At 42.7% G+C, this 13,730-nt stretch overlaps 1 long non-coding RNA gene across 1 annotated transcript; it reads left to right on the plus strand.

The window, feature by feature from the left end:
• Positions 1–316: 316 nt before the first annotated feature.
• LOC116976928 lies at positions 317–12,798 on the plus strand. Its single transcript, XR_004413074.1, has 3 exons — positions 317–581; positions 2,591–2,592; positions 12,788–12,798. It is a non-coding gene; the product is annotated as an uncharacterized LOC116976928 (long non-coding RNA).
• The last annotated feature ends 932 nt before the right edge of the window (positions 12,799–13,730 follow it).

Raw genomic sequence — 13,730 nt, forward strand, 5'->3', positions numbered from 1 at the left:
AAAATGAAAATGTAGGGAGAAAAAATGGGATCCCGTCAAACAGATTATCCTAAAAAAGACAAAGACTCACCGGGGTCAGGCAGCATCTTTGAAGAACATGAATAGGTGACGTTTCGGGTCGGGACCCAACAGATTGTGGGCGGCACAGTGACGCAGTGGTACAGTTGCTGCCTTACAGCGCCAGAGACCCGGGTTCGATCCTGACTACGGGTGCTGTCTGCGAGGATTTTGTATGTTTTCCCTGTGACCGCATGGGTTTCCTCCCTCACTCCAAAGACGTACAGGTTTGTACGTTAACTGGCTTTGGTTAAAAAAAATGTAAATTGTCCCTATTGTGTAGGATAGTGCTAGTGTACTGTGTGATCGCTGGTCGGCGTGGACTTGGTGGGCCGAAGGGCCTGTTTCCGTGCTGTATCTCTAAAGTCTAAAGATTATCTTGCCCTGGACAAATACAATTGCCATTTATTATATTATGATTGGTTTAAAGAGTTATTTATGTACGAAGAGCTGTATCTTATGTATCTTCTCTTTACTGGTGCGAGCGACTAGAACCAGTGCTTGGTTATCATATGTTATCTTCAGTACTTGACATATCTTGAAATAGGTGTGAATTTAAAGTTGTGAACAGCCTGGGATAAGACAGTTTCCATTGCATTGGAACTGTGCCAGAAACTGGAACAGAATATTCATATCGATTTCACCGAGCTTCAGATGGAGGAATAATAAATTATTCAAAAGCTGAAAATTGGTAGTCACTCAATAAAATAGACTGGACACTGAAAAAAATCCATTATCTTTAAGCAATTAATTACAATTTATTTCATCGTGACAGCTATCAATTAAATTGTCTTGTGCTTGAAAAGCTGAATACATTTGTCTAGAAAAATATTTCAAAGATCCTAAGACATCTTGAACTGATTATATGCAGTACTTTCAGATTTTCAATACCAACGTTAGTTTTCTGTTCAAAAAATATCCATGATCTACCTTGGATCAGTGTTAATAGGGCTGAGACAGAAATACCGCTGCAGAACCCGAGGTATAAACTTAAGGATAGGCACTATCTGAAGAAGGGTCTCGACCCAAAACGTCACCCATTCCTTATCTCCAGAGATGCTGCCTGTCCCGCTGAGTTACTCCAGCTTTTTGTGTCTATCTTCGGTCAAAACCAGCATTTGCAGTTCTTTCTTACACGTATAAACTTAAGGGTTCCATATGTCTGGAGATACAGCATGGAAACAGACCCTTCGGCCCACTGAGTCCGTGCCAACCAAAGATCACCCGCTCACATTAGTTCTATCCTACACACTGGGGACAATTTTACAGAAGCCAATTAATCTACAAACCTGTACATGTTTGGAGTGTGGGAGGAAACCGCAGCACCCAGGGGAAACCCATGCGGTCACAGGGAAAACATTCAAACTCCATACTGACAGCACCCGTCGTCATGATCAAACCTGAGACTCTGGCGCTGTGCCACTGCCGCCCTGCAGTAATATGTGCAGTAATACAAGTGACTATTGGTATTAATACAAATACTATTACTCAGTCGGTCCAAAGGGAAGAATGACAGGAGCATTGTTACTAGCCTGACAAGTGGATTTGGTTGTTAGTCCTTTTAAAGACCTGCCTGGCTGGGACATTAAATTGCTTGTCTTCCCAAAGTCCACATGCATGGTTCACTCATTGCTTGCCAGCAGGCATTTGATCAGTTCCATTCTTGTAGAAATCACTTCCTCACCTACCCCTTCTAATAATGTCACTAATTAGTTATTTGATGACCTACGAGCATAGTTTTACGTGGCAGACGCCATTCGCTGACGTAAGTGACAAAACTCCATCAGACACTAATGTACAAGTATGGGTGACGGTGGCGCAGCGGTAGAGTTGCTGACTTACATGACCACGTAGGTTTTCTCTGGGTGATCCAGTTTCCTCACTCACTCCAATGACGTACAGGTTTGTAGGTTAATTGGCTTCTGTTACTATGTCCAGTTACTCTTTTTCTCTCTAAAGTCTAAAGTAAAGGTAAAGTAAATTATCCCAAGTGTGTAGGATAGATCTAGTGTTCGGGTGATTCCTGGTCAGCTTGGACTCATTGGGGCCAAGGGCCTTTACTTTAGACTATAGAGAGAAAAAGAGCAACTGGACATAGCAACAGAATAAAATTAAGATCTCTTAGTACCAAAGATTTCAAAGAATCATACTTATGTTATGATTCTTAATTGGATTAATTTAAATGATATTAATGGGGGGTGATCTTATAGAGGTGCACAAAATCATGAGAGGAATAAATCGGGTAATGTTCATAAATTCATGTGATAGGAGCAGAATTAGGCCACTCGGCCCATCGTCTACTCTGCCATTCAATCATGGCTGATCTATCTTTCCCTCTTAACCCCATTCTCCTGCTTTCTCCCCATAACCCCTGACACCCGTACTAATCAAGAAACTATCTATCTATCTCTGTCTTAAAATATCCATTGACTTGGCCTCCAAAGCCTTCTGTGGCAATGAATTTCACAGATTCACCACCCTCTAACCGCGTGGGTTTTCACCGGGTGCTCCGGTTTCCTCCCACACTCCAAAGACGTACAGGTTTGCAGGTTAATTAGCTTTGGTAAAAATTGTAAATTGTCTCTAGTGCGTAGGATAGTGTTTGTGTAAGGGGTGATCACTGGTCGGCACGGACACGGTGGTCTGAAGGGCCTGTTTCCATGCTGTATATCTAAACTAAATTAGAATATCGTCATCTTGGCCACAGCACAAACAGATGCCAGATTTCACTGAGTAATGGTGACACCAGCCAAAGGAGTCGAGTTTCAGCAACAGAGACCTATCATCTAATCAATGCCTTCCACCGGCTGCTTCCCTAGTTCCATCAAACAAGATAACACCAGCTGTGATCTTGACATTTTAAATGATAGTCCAGTGTAATGACCTAGACTTATTTAGCAACATTCTGTAACTTCTCCAGGTGCCTTTGCCAAAGATAAGGAACCTGTACCGTTTCAGTGTGGTCAATGGCAGGTCAGTTCCGATCAAAATTCTGCATTGATGCAACAGTTCCCCAAAATAGTCCTTCACACATCATCTAGTTGGTTGGAAAAAGTGGATGCAAGGATGAGCTTCAGCATGTACTGAACGAGAAGTACTTTGGTTTATGTCTTGTCACAAATTAAACAGTGTTTGGAACTTTAGAGACATTTGAAGTCACAAAGACCAAAACACCACTTGCTGCTTCTTGGCATTGTTCCATTGAATGTTGAATATTGACCATTCCTCAGCCCACTTGCCCAACTGATCAAGTTCCTGCCGTGATATTTGATAACCATCTTCTCTATGATACCACCCACTTTAGTGTAATCTGTAAAGTTCCGAATCATTGCCTTCTACGTTCTCATCCTAATGGTTGATATAAACCACAAACAGCAACAGGCCCAGCATCAATCCCTGAGGCACAACACCAGCTCCTGGCCTCAGTCTGAACAACAGTCTTCCAGTATCACCCTCTGCTTCCTTCCACTAAGCTGATTCTATTCAGGCAGCTAGCTCTCCAAGGACCTCAGTTGCTCTGCTCAGGAGCAACCTACCATGCAGAATCTTATCAAATGGTATATTTGCAAATTATTTTCAAGAGTATATTGCAAACTATTCTCAAGATATCTATGCTTTACAAAACTACAGCTCTGCATCTGAGAACACGTCATCCATAAATCTGCAGTCATTCTTAGATGAATGCCTGGAAGACATGCAATGCTTCACTTCAAGTGCTATTAAAGAAGAATTGTTACAGTAGGGAAAATAATTCTAAGTATGTTAGAAGGAACTGCAGATGCTGGTTTAAACCGAAGATAGACAGAAAAAGCTGGAGTAACTCAACGGGACAGGCAGCATCTCTGGAAAGAAGGAATGGGTGACGTTTCGGGTCGAGACCCTTCTTTCCAGAGATGCTGCCTGTCCCACTGAGTTACTCCAGCTTTGAGTGTCTATAATTCTAAGTATGATCCTTCCAGACAGTAACTTGATGTGGAATACCTACCTTGGATAGCGAGAGATGAAGCTATGTATTTCCCCAAGCTTCCAGCTTTTTTATCTAAAGGGAATGAGTTCCAATGATTAATGAAAGCCAGTGAAAACTATGACAGTAGGTTTCTTCTAAATCTTTCAGTAACCAGTCTTGTTAATCAAGCAGCAGACAGGAAGGTCGGTATATATTAGCCTTGTACACCCTCTTGTGGTAACAGTACACCAAAGCACCTCATATTTCACTTGGGCAGCTTACAACCCAGCGGTGAGTATTGATTTCTCTAACCCATGCTTTCTCTCTCCCGCCCTCCGCCACCCTAGTTCTCTGATTAGTTTCACTGTCTTCCCGATTAATTTTGCTGATTGTATGCCTCATCACCTTTCCTTCAGTTGACAATGATCCTCTCCACATTTCCTTGTCTGCTCTGATCTGTCGTTTTCACACCTTACCCATCCATATATCTCTAGTCTCTCTCTCCCCTGACTCTCAGTCTGAAGAAGGGTCTCGACCTGAAACGTTACCCAATTGTTTCTCTCCAGAGATGCTGCCTGTCCCGCTGAGTTACTCCAGCATTTTGTGTCTGTCTTCAGGTGTAAACCAGCATCTACAGTACTTCCTGCACAGTACAGCAAAGGAGATTTTTTATTGGACAGTAGAGCAAGTCATTTATTTACACTCAAAATAGAGATTAGTGTAGAGTATTGTTATGTAAACTTGCACCAGGACATATTAAGAGGAAAAATATTACGAATCTATTCCATCAAATTAAGTTGTTGTTCATTTTTTATAAAGAAAGACCTGCATTCATATGATACTTGATGCATTGACCATTACAAACTACTGTGCATATTCTGCTTGTTGTGACTGTTTCAGGAAATCAGATGCCAATTGTGGGCATAGCTAATTCCCACAAATAGCATAATGGCCATGACATCAATAATCTGCCTTTCAAATGCTGGCTGAGGGATAAACATTGGCAGAATCCCAAGGATAACTCTCATGCTCTTCTTTAAAATGGTGCCAGGGGGTTTTAGCAAACAGTTGAATGAAGATAATGTCTAAATTAAACATCTCATCCAAAATTCAACAGCCCTGAGATCGAGCATTCCTTTAGTAGCCGGGCAGAGAATCAGCTTGGACTTTTGTTTTCTATCATGTGGAGTCGGTCTGGTACTTACATTTTCTAACTCTTGTAAGAATGATACCAAAAGAGGACACAAAGTGCTGGCATAACTCAGCAGGTCAGGCAGCATCGTGGAGAACATGGACAGGTGATGTTTCCGATCGAGAACCTTCTTCAGACTGATTGCAGTGGGGAGTTGGGGGAGGGGGAGTGAAGAAAGCTGGAAGAGGGGAGAGGCAGGACAAAGTGTGGCAGGTAATAGCTGGGTGATGGCACGGTGTTTCATTGGAATAAAGGCCAGACATAAAAGCAGAAGGTGTAAAACGGGATTGAAGAGTTGTGAATTGTGAAGCGAGAAGGAGGAAAGCAACAGGAGGGGAAGGGGGAGAAATCGGTGGGGGTCCAGGTGGGGCTCAGAAGAGGGAAGAAGGAAAGTAGAGAAAATGGGGGAGGGAGGGGGGGGGGGGGAGGGAGGGGGGGGGGGGGAGGAAAGGGGGTAGTAGGGAAGTTAGTTAGAGGTTGCCTAAGATTGGAGAATACAATGTTAATTAATACCTCTGACATCCCAAACAGGTAGTTAAAATTTCAATCACAGCTGCCTTTAACTTTATAGCAATCATGATACCAACTGGATTACAAGTGGCAGTCAGTTCCTGCTTGTTTTCAATCCCTTGGGGGAGTGGGAGATTGCAACCTTCATGTGGTCCACCCTGTTTCGACGAATGCAATCAACCTGGCTTGCACAAACAGAAGATCAAACAGAACAAGGTGTCTTACAACTTTAGGCTGTGCACGCCACACACACAAAGATGAATCCCTTGGTCAGATTTTATTGCAATGACATTAGAACAAAAACATGCCCCAAATGTCCTTTTGGAAATCAGTCTGAAATGGAGAGCTATATTTTGCACATACATTTCAGTTAGTACTCATTGTTAGATTGTAGAGTTCATGTGGCTGCATGCAATACTGTGTATCCAGCAACATGTGGATGTAACAAAATCACTCCATCATTATTATGAAAATAATAATTCAACTGTTTGTTCCAATAACATGTAGAACATTGCTTTTCTTGTCTTAGGCAGATTTTAAAAAAGTTTTCGATCTTATTCTGATCATATTATTAATGTGACTGTCCCTGGAAATCTTATGTTACAAAATCATATCCATCCATCATAAGACTCTAAATAATTCATAATAACCAGAAATTCCCAGCTGTTGCCACATTGCTTGGCCTCACATTAATAATCAAGTTATGTGAATTAATTTATCAGTCCCGAGGAACCCTCCCTCCCCCTCAGTGACCCCTAAGGTAATAGGTTACAATAGAGTCCACTAACAATGTATTAGAGCGTTCCCAACACCTTCAGTCTGAAGAAGGGACCCAACCTGAAACGCAACCTATCAATTTTCTCCAGAGATGGTCCCGAGCAGAAATGTCACCCATTCTTTTCTCTGGAGATGCTGCCTGATCCACTGAGCTATTCCAGCACATTGTGTCTATCTTTGCAACATCTGCAGTTCTTTGTTTCTACATGCTGCCAGATTCACTGAGTTATTACAGCACTTAGTGTCTACTTTTGGTATAAACCAGCATCTGCAGTTCCTCATTATTATATTATGAATTGTGTAGCAATCGTTCACTAAATAAATTATTGCGAAACAAAGTCTGCCTCTTTGGTGCAGCGGGCAATGCCCATGTTCAGTTCAGTTCTATTTTATTTTCCAGCTCAGTTTAGTTTATTGGCAAGTGTGCCGACATACAGTGAAAAGCTTTTGTTGCGTGCTAACCAGTCAGCAGAAAGAGAAAATATGATTAAAATCGTGCCATTTAAGGTGTATAGATACGTGATAAGGGAATACCGTTTAGTGCACGGTAAAGCCAGCAAAGTCCAATCAAGGATAGTCTGAGGGCATCAATGAGGTAGATAGTAGTTCAGCACTGCTCTAAGGTTGTGATAGGATGATTCAGTTCCCAACTGTTATCAGGCAACTGAATCATCCAACCACAACCAGAGAGCAGTGTTGAACTACCATCTACCTCATTGTTCAACAATGATCTTTCATTCACCTGTTTCACATTACAGAGCTTTTAAGGTTTCCCGCCATTGCATGAAGTTTGTATTTTACCCTATGTTGGTGCTTTAAATTGTTGCTGCTTCTAATAGAAACATCAAAAAAGGGTTCCTTCGAAGGATCGCAACAACAAAAAAAAGAATGATTCCCATTTAATAAAACTGCATTACATCCCTGACTTGTGTAAGTTCAAACAGGTGCACTAAATGCTCATTGCAGCTGCCATCACTTTATAACAATCATGTAAGGCAAGGCAGTGCCTTTACCACCTCAGGCAATTGAGGAAATTCAGAGTGTCTCTGAGGATCCTCCAGTGCTTCTACTCAGCGGCTGTGCAAAGCATCTTGTCCGGAAACATCACAATTTGGTTTGGGAACTGCTCTGCCCAGGCAAGAAGGCTCTGCAGAGAGTAGTGCGTTCGGCCGAATGCACTATGGGAACTACACTCGCCTCCCTGCAGGAACTATACATCAGAAGGTGCAAATCCAGAGCCAACAAGATCATGGGGGACCCCTTTCACCCCAGCAACAGACTGTTCCAGCTGCTACGGTCAAGCAAACGCCTCCGTTGTCATGCTGTGAAAACAGAGAGGATGAGGAGTTTCTTCCCAGAGGCCATTAGGTCTGTAAACTCCTATCTCACCAGGGACTAACTTGTTGTACCAATTTACTGTTGTGTGGTGTCTTTTTTAAATTGCTGTTTTTTCTTTTTTTTCCTCCCACAAATATGTAATATGTGATCATGTTCCATTCTGTTTTGTAGTTTTTTTGCACAATCCGCGAGCATTGCCACTTTTCATTTCACTGCACACCTCGTATGCATATGTGACGAATAAACTTGACTCGACTTGACAAAGGTTGTCAGATCAGAGATAGCCTCAGCCAGGCCCCTGCTATACCCATTATGGCTGCCCTGGAAGAGTCTGCCTGTGAAGGTGGTAGAAACTGGTGCATTCACCAACATTTATAGAACAGTACAGCACAAGAACAGGTCTTTCGGCCCACAATGTTTGCCATGGTGCCAAGGCCAACTCTTATCTGCCTGCACATAATTCATATCCCTCCATTCTCTGCATGTACATGTGCCGATCCCAAAGTCTTAAATGCCACTATTGTATCAACCTCCAACCACCATTCCCGGCAGCACGTTACAGGCACACACCACCCACTGTGTTAAATATCTTCTCCTGTACATCCCCTTTAAACTTTGCCCCTCTCACTTAAAGCTATACCCTGTAGTATTTGATTTTTCCATCCTGGAAAGTATCTTCACTTTTTATGCCCCTCAATTTTATGTACTCCTGTAAGTTCTCCGTTAAATCTTTCAACCTCTCCTTATAACTCAAGTCCCACGGACTCGGGAATCTTTCTTGCACCTTTTCCAGGGTCATCCGAACCATTCAGAGCACCAAACGTGGACTTAACACATGTGGGCTTTCTCCCTCCAAAATGCCACCTATTCATGTTCTCCAGAGATGCTGCCTGACACGCTGAGTTACTCCAGCATTTTGTGTCAACCTTTGCCATCAACCTGCATCTGCAGTTCATTTTTTATTACATTTGGACTTACCAACGTGTTGTACAGATGTTAACATTCTTATTGCAGATGTTGACATGTCCTTCACTTTACATTCTTCCTCATTACAAATTATCCAAGTGCTAAGCTTTAGCAAGGCAGACCTAGAACAAAGCTAGGAAACAATCACAACTGCAGACCTCTGATTTACGTAATTTGAAGATTATTCTGGCCTGATACAAAGGTTTTGTTTAGTTTGATGTCATGTGTACTGAGGTACAGTGAAAAGGTTTTTGTTGTATGCTATCCAGTCAGTGGAAAGACTATCTACGATTACAATCATGCCGTCCACAGTGTATAGATACAGGACAAAGGATGTAACGTTTAATGCAAGATAAAGTCCCATAAAGTTCAATTAAAGATAGTCCAGGGGTCTCCAATGAGGTAGATGGTAGGTCAGGACCGCTCTCTCGTTGGTGATGATGGTTCAGTTGAAGGGTTACGTGCAGTTGTACTGTGGTCAGTTGAGCAGAGTACAACTGCACAAAGTTGCAATGCCCAAAGGAGTCCAGTGAGGAGATGTCTTTCAGGAGAATGCGAAAGGGGATGCAATGTTATACAGTGCCCTCCATAATGTTTGGGACAAAGACCCATCATTTATTTATTTGTCTGTTCTCCACAATTTGAGATTTGTAATAGGAAAAAAGTCACATGTGGTTAAAGTGCAAATTGTCAGATTCTAATAAAGGCGATTTTTATACATTTTGGTTTCACCATGTAGCAATTACAGCTGTGTTTATACAGTTCCCCCATTTCGGAGCACCATAATGTTTGGGACACAGCAACGTAATGTAAATGAAAGCAGTCATGTTTAGTATTTTGTTGCATATTCTTTGCATGCAATGACTCTAGATGTCTGCGATTCATGGACATCACCAGTTGCTGGGTATCTTCTCTGGTGATGCTCTGCCAGGCCTGTATTGCAGCCATCTTTAGCTTATGCTTGTTTTGGGAGCTAGTCCCCATCAGTTTTCCCTTCAGCATATAAAAGGCATGCTCAATTGGGTTCAGATTGGGTGATTGACTTGGCCACTAAAGAATTGACCATTTTTTAGTTTTGAAAAAGTCTTTTGTTGCTTTAGTAGTATGTTTGGGACCATTGTCTTGCTGTAGAATTAACCGCCAGCCATTTGAGGCATTTGTTTGAACTTGAGCAGATAGGATGTTTCTATACACTTCAGAATTTATTATGCTACTACCATCAACAGTTGTATCATCAATGAAGATAAGCGAGCCAGTACCTTCAGTATCTACACATGTCCAGGCCATAACACCCCCACCACCGTGTTTCACAGATGAGGTGGTATACTTTGGATCTTGGGCAGTTACTTCTCTCCATACTTTGCTCTTGCCATCACTCTGATATGTTAATTTTCATCTCATCTGTCCACAAGACCTTTTTCCAGAACTGTGGTTGCTCTTTTAAGTACTTCTTAGCAAACTAAGCTGGCCATCCTAGTTTTGCGGCTAACCAGTGGTTTGCATCTTGCAGTGCATCCTCTGTATTTCTGTTCATGAAGTCTTCTGTGGAAAGTGGTCATTGACAAATCCACACCTGACTTATCAAGAGTGTTTCTGATCTGTTGGACAGGTGTTTTGGGATTTTTCTTTAATAAAAAGAGAATTCTTCTGTTATCGGTTGTGGAGATCTTCCTTGGCCTGCCAGTCCCTTTGCGATTAGTAAGCTCACCAGTGCTCTCTTTCTTCTTAATGATGTTCCAAACAGTTGATTTTGGTAAGCCTAAGGTTAGGCTAATTAACAGTTTTATTCTTGTTTCTCAGTCTCATAATGGCTTCTTTGACTTTCATTGGCACAACTTTGGTCCTCATGCTGATAAACAGCAATAAAAGTTTCCAAAGGTGATGGAAAGACTGGAGGAAAGACTAGGTGCTGAGAGCTCTCTTATACCTGCTTTAAGGAGGCAATTAAACACACCTGAGCAATTACAAACACCTGTGAAGCCATGTGTCCCAAACATTATGGTGCCCTGAAATGGGGGAAGTATGTAATTTATACATGATGAAACTAAAATGTACAAAAATGGCTTTTAATAAAATCTGACAATGTGCACTTTAACCACGTGATTTTTTCGATCACAAATCTCAAATTGTGGAGGTCAGAGGCAAATAAATAAAGATGGGTCTTTGTCCCAAACATTATGTAAGGCACTGTAAATGCTCAGCAAATTGTCAACTCTGTCAGACTGAACACACATGATAAGGAGCATCACAATGTTAATGCAGGCAGATCACGTTGAGTCCAGAGAGCATCACTTCTACTTAGTGGTTCATTATTTTCACATGTACACAGGTGCAGTGAAATTATATTTGTTTGCATACAGTTCACCTATGTACATTCACTGGTTAGTGAAAAGTGTATAGAAATAGTCCACTGAGACAGTATACTCTAGGTGTTGGCACCATTTTCAAATGCCAGTTTGCCAGTCTTGGTCTCTTGGAGCAGTGCCTGATCTAGCCGTGCCCTAAGCTGCTGCACTGGTCTGTGCCCAAGATTCTGGAGCTAACATGCATTACTGTGCTAGTCACAGACAACAGCTTGGGAATGGAGTTATTGATATGCCACGTTTCAGGTTCCACGGATGCAGCAGGTCAGAGCAATCAAAACCTGCACGTCTCATCAAAGCTGTGCTAACTGTGACTGAAAGTGCTGAAGTATCTCTGGTCAGGCGAAAAAGGATGGGTGCCATTTCTGGTTGGGACCCTTCTCTAGTCTCCGACCCAAAACGCCACCCATCCTTTTTCTCCAGAGATGCTGCCTGCCCCGCTGAGTTATTCCAGCACTTTGTGTCTACCTTTGGCAGAAACCAGCATCTGTAGTTCTTTGTTTCTACATTAAGGCTTTAACTCCCTCACCTCCCATTCCCCCACAAGGCACAAAGATTTCAACTCCCACACTATCCTTTCAACGAAAGGTTACTTAAATAGGTAGATACTTTATTGTCACATGTACCGTGAAATTCTTTGTTTTTTGCATACATGGTACAGGGCAAGGTGCCGAAAAAGTTACAAAAGTACCTTTAAATATTGTTGGTCCCTTCTTCGTGATCCCTTCCCCCCTCCACCTCCCAATTGTACCTCTTGTTTTCTACAAGTACTTCTTTTAGAAAGGAGGAAGGTTTTCCAAGGCTGGCGTTCCTGTGGGAATAGTTGGAAACAGGTTCCTCATGGACAAAGGCTTGTTACATGCATCCAGCATAAACATCTGCCTAGAATAAGTTTAGTTATAGCAATGAGAGGTGGAGGGAGGGGGAGCACTACAATTTTGTAGTGGAACTGCAGGGAAAGCAATACAATAAAGTACTAATGTTTGTTGAAAAGTTAATTAAATGAAATACAATTACTACGCAATTTATAATCCTGCTTTTTATCGTAAATGGTCCTTTTCATATTTTAGAAAATTTACAAAGTGCTGGAGTAACTCAGAGGGTGAGGCAGGATACCCAAAAAACACGGATAGGTAACATTTCATTTCGAGACCATTCAAGAACGTAGACGGGTGAGACTTTGGGTTGGGACAAAGAAGGGTGCCGACCCAAAACGCCACCTAGCTATGTTCTCCAGGGATGCTGCCTGACTGCATGAGTTACTCCAGGATTTTTGTGTCTGAAGATAAACCAGCATCTGCTCTTCTTGTTTCTACTTTTTATATTTTAGTTCAGTCATGTGGAACAGAAATATTTTAGGCTGCAGTGACAGGCAGTGGAGATGGACAGAGGCATTGTGCAGGTTGGACTCGTTATGCCAGCTGACAAATGCTGACCCCTGCCACAGGATCACAGAAATTACTCTGAAGAACAGTCTGCCATAAAAATTGCAACCAGTGTAAGAAGAGACACACACACACTTCAGAAAAAGTCATCCGAAAGTTGATCTCGGCAATTGTGAGAATATTATTTTCCATGATATCCACTTTTGGTAAAGGCCACGTTAGAAGAGAGGAAATATGGATCTTGTACAAGCAGATGACATCAGTTTAACAACCTCATGTTCGGCACAAACATTGTGGGCCTAAGGGCCCATTCCAGTGCTATACTGTTCTATGTTGTATATGTCGCATATCATCTTTCCGTTTTGCTAATATAGTTAAAGGGATCCAAACAGAAGAATCACTGACCCATGAATGGCTTTACTCCCAAAGCTGTTCCATTACTGTGATCCAAGTAAGGCACTCGCATTATGTTAGGTACGGTCTACACAAAAATGGACTCTGTGATCTATGATCACCAAATACACACTGATGAGCTCAAAAACCACCTCTGCCCCTTCAAATGCCTTACAATGACCTCATTCGCAACCAGTCAGAAGCAAAATATTAAATGGTGCTTTACTGTCACACATACAAAGTGCTAACACACAGTGATATCATTTTCTTACAAACAGTCCAGCAGGGTATTGCCATACCAGCCCGATTAGCAATTGTACAGAAATAGTTTGCTGAGCTCGCATGCAAGAGGCGCCATGTTTTAGCACCATTTTCCAAGTCCAGTCCGTGCTCCAGTTGTTGTGAGCGGAACCCGATTCAGGCCCCAGGCTGCTGCGGGCCACCAGCCATCTCTTCCCTTGGTCGACCAGCAACCGATGTCCCTCTCCGCACCCGTCCAACTTTGTTCACCGGGGGAGCCTCCCGCAGCTGACCTCGAGGGTGTGGTACGGCCCGACCACGGTTCCCTCGCCTCGTCTATGGCCCTCTCTCCTCTCCTGTCGCCGCTACCTCCATCCTCCCAGACTCTGCATTTCAGGGGGGGAGCAGCAGTGGCTCAGTGTGCTCCCCCCTTCCAAGCTGGGGTTCACCAGACCCTCCAAGCATGGGCCGGCTTGGCGGCTACCCCTTGCAGGCCGTGAACCACCAGGTCATGATTCAGATCCAAGTGCTGCAAAGAAAGGCCAGCATTTCATTCTTTTAGA

Source organism: Amblyraja radiata, chromosome 9, assembly GCF_010909765.2.
Source record: "Amblyraja radiata isolate CabotCenter1 chromosome 9, sAmbRad1.1.pri, whole genome shotgun sequence".
Classification (NCBI taxonomy): Eukaryota; Metazoa; Chordata; class Chondrichthyes; order Rajiformes; family Rajidae; genus Amblyraja; species Amblyraja radiata.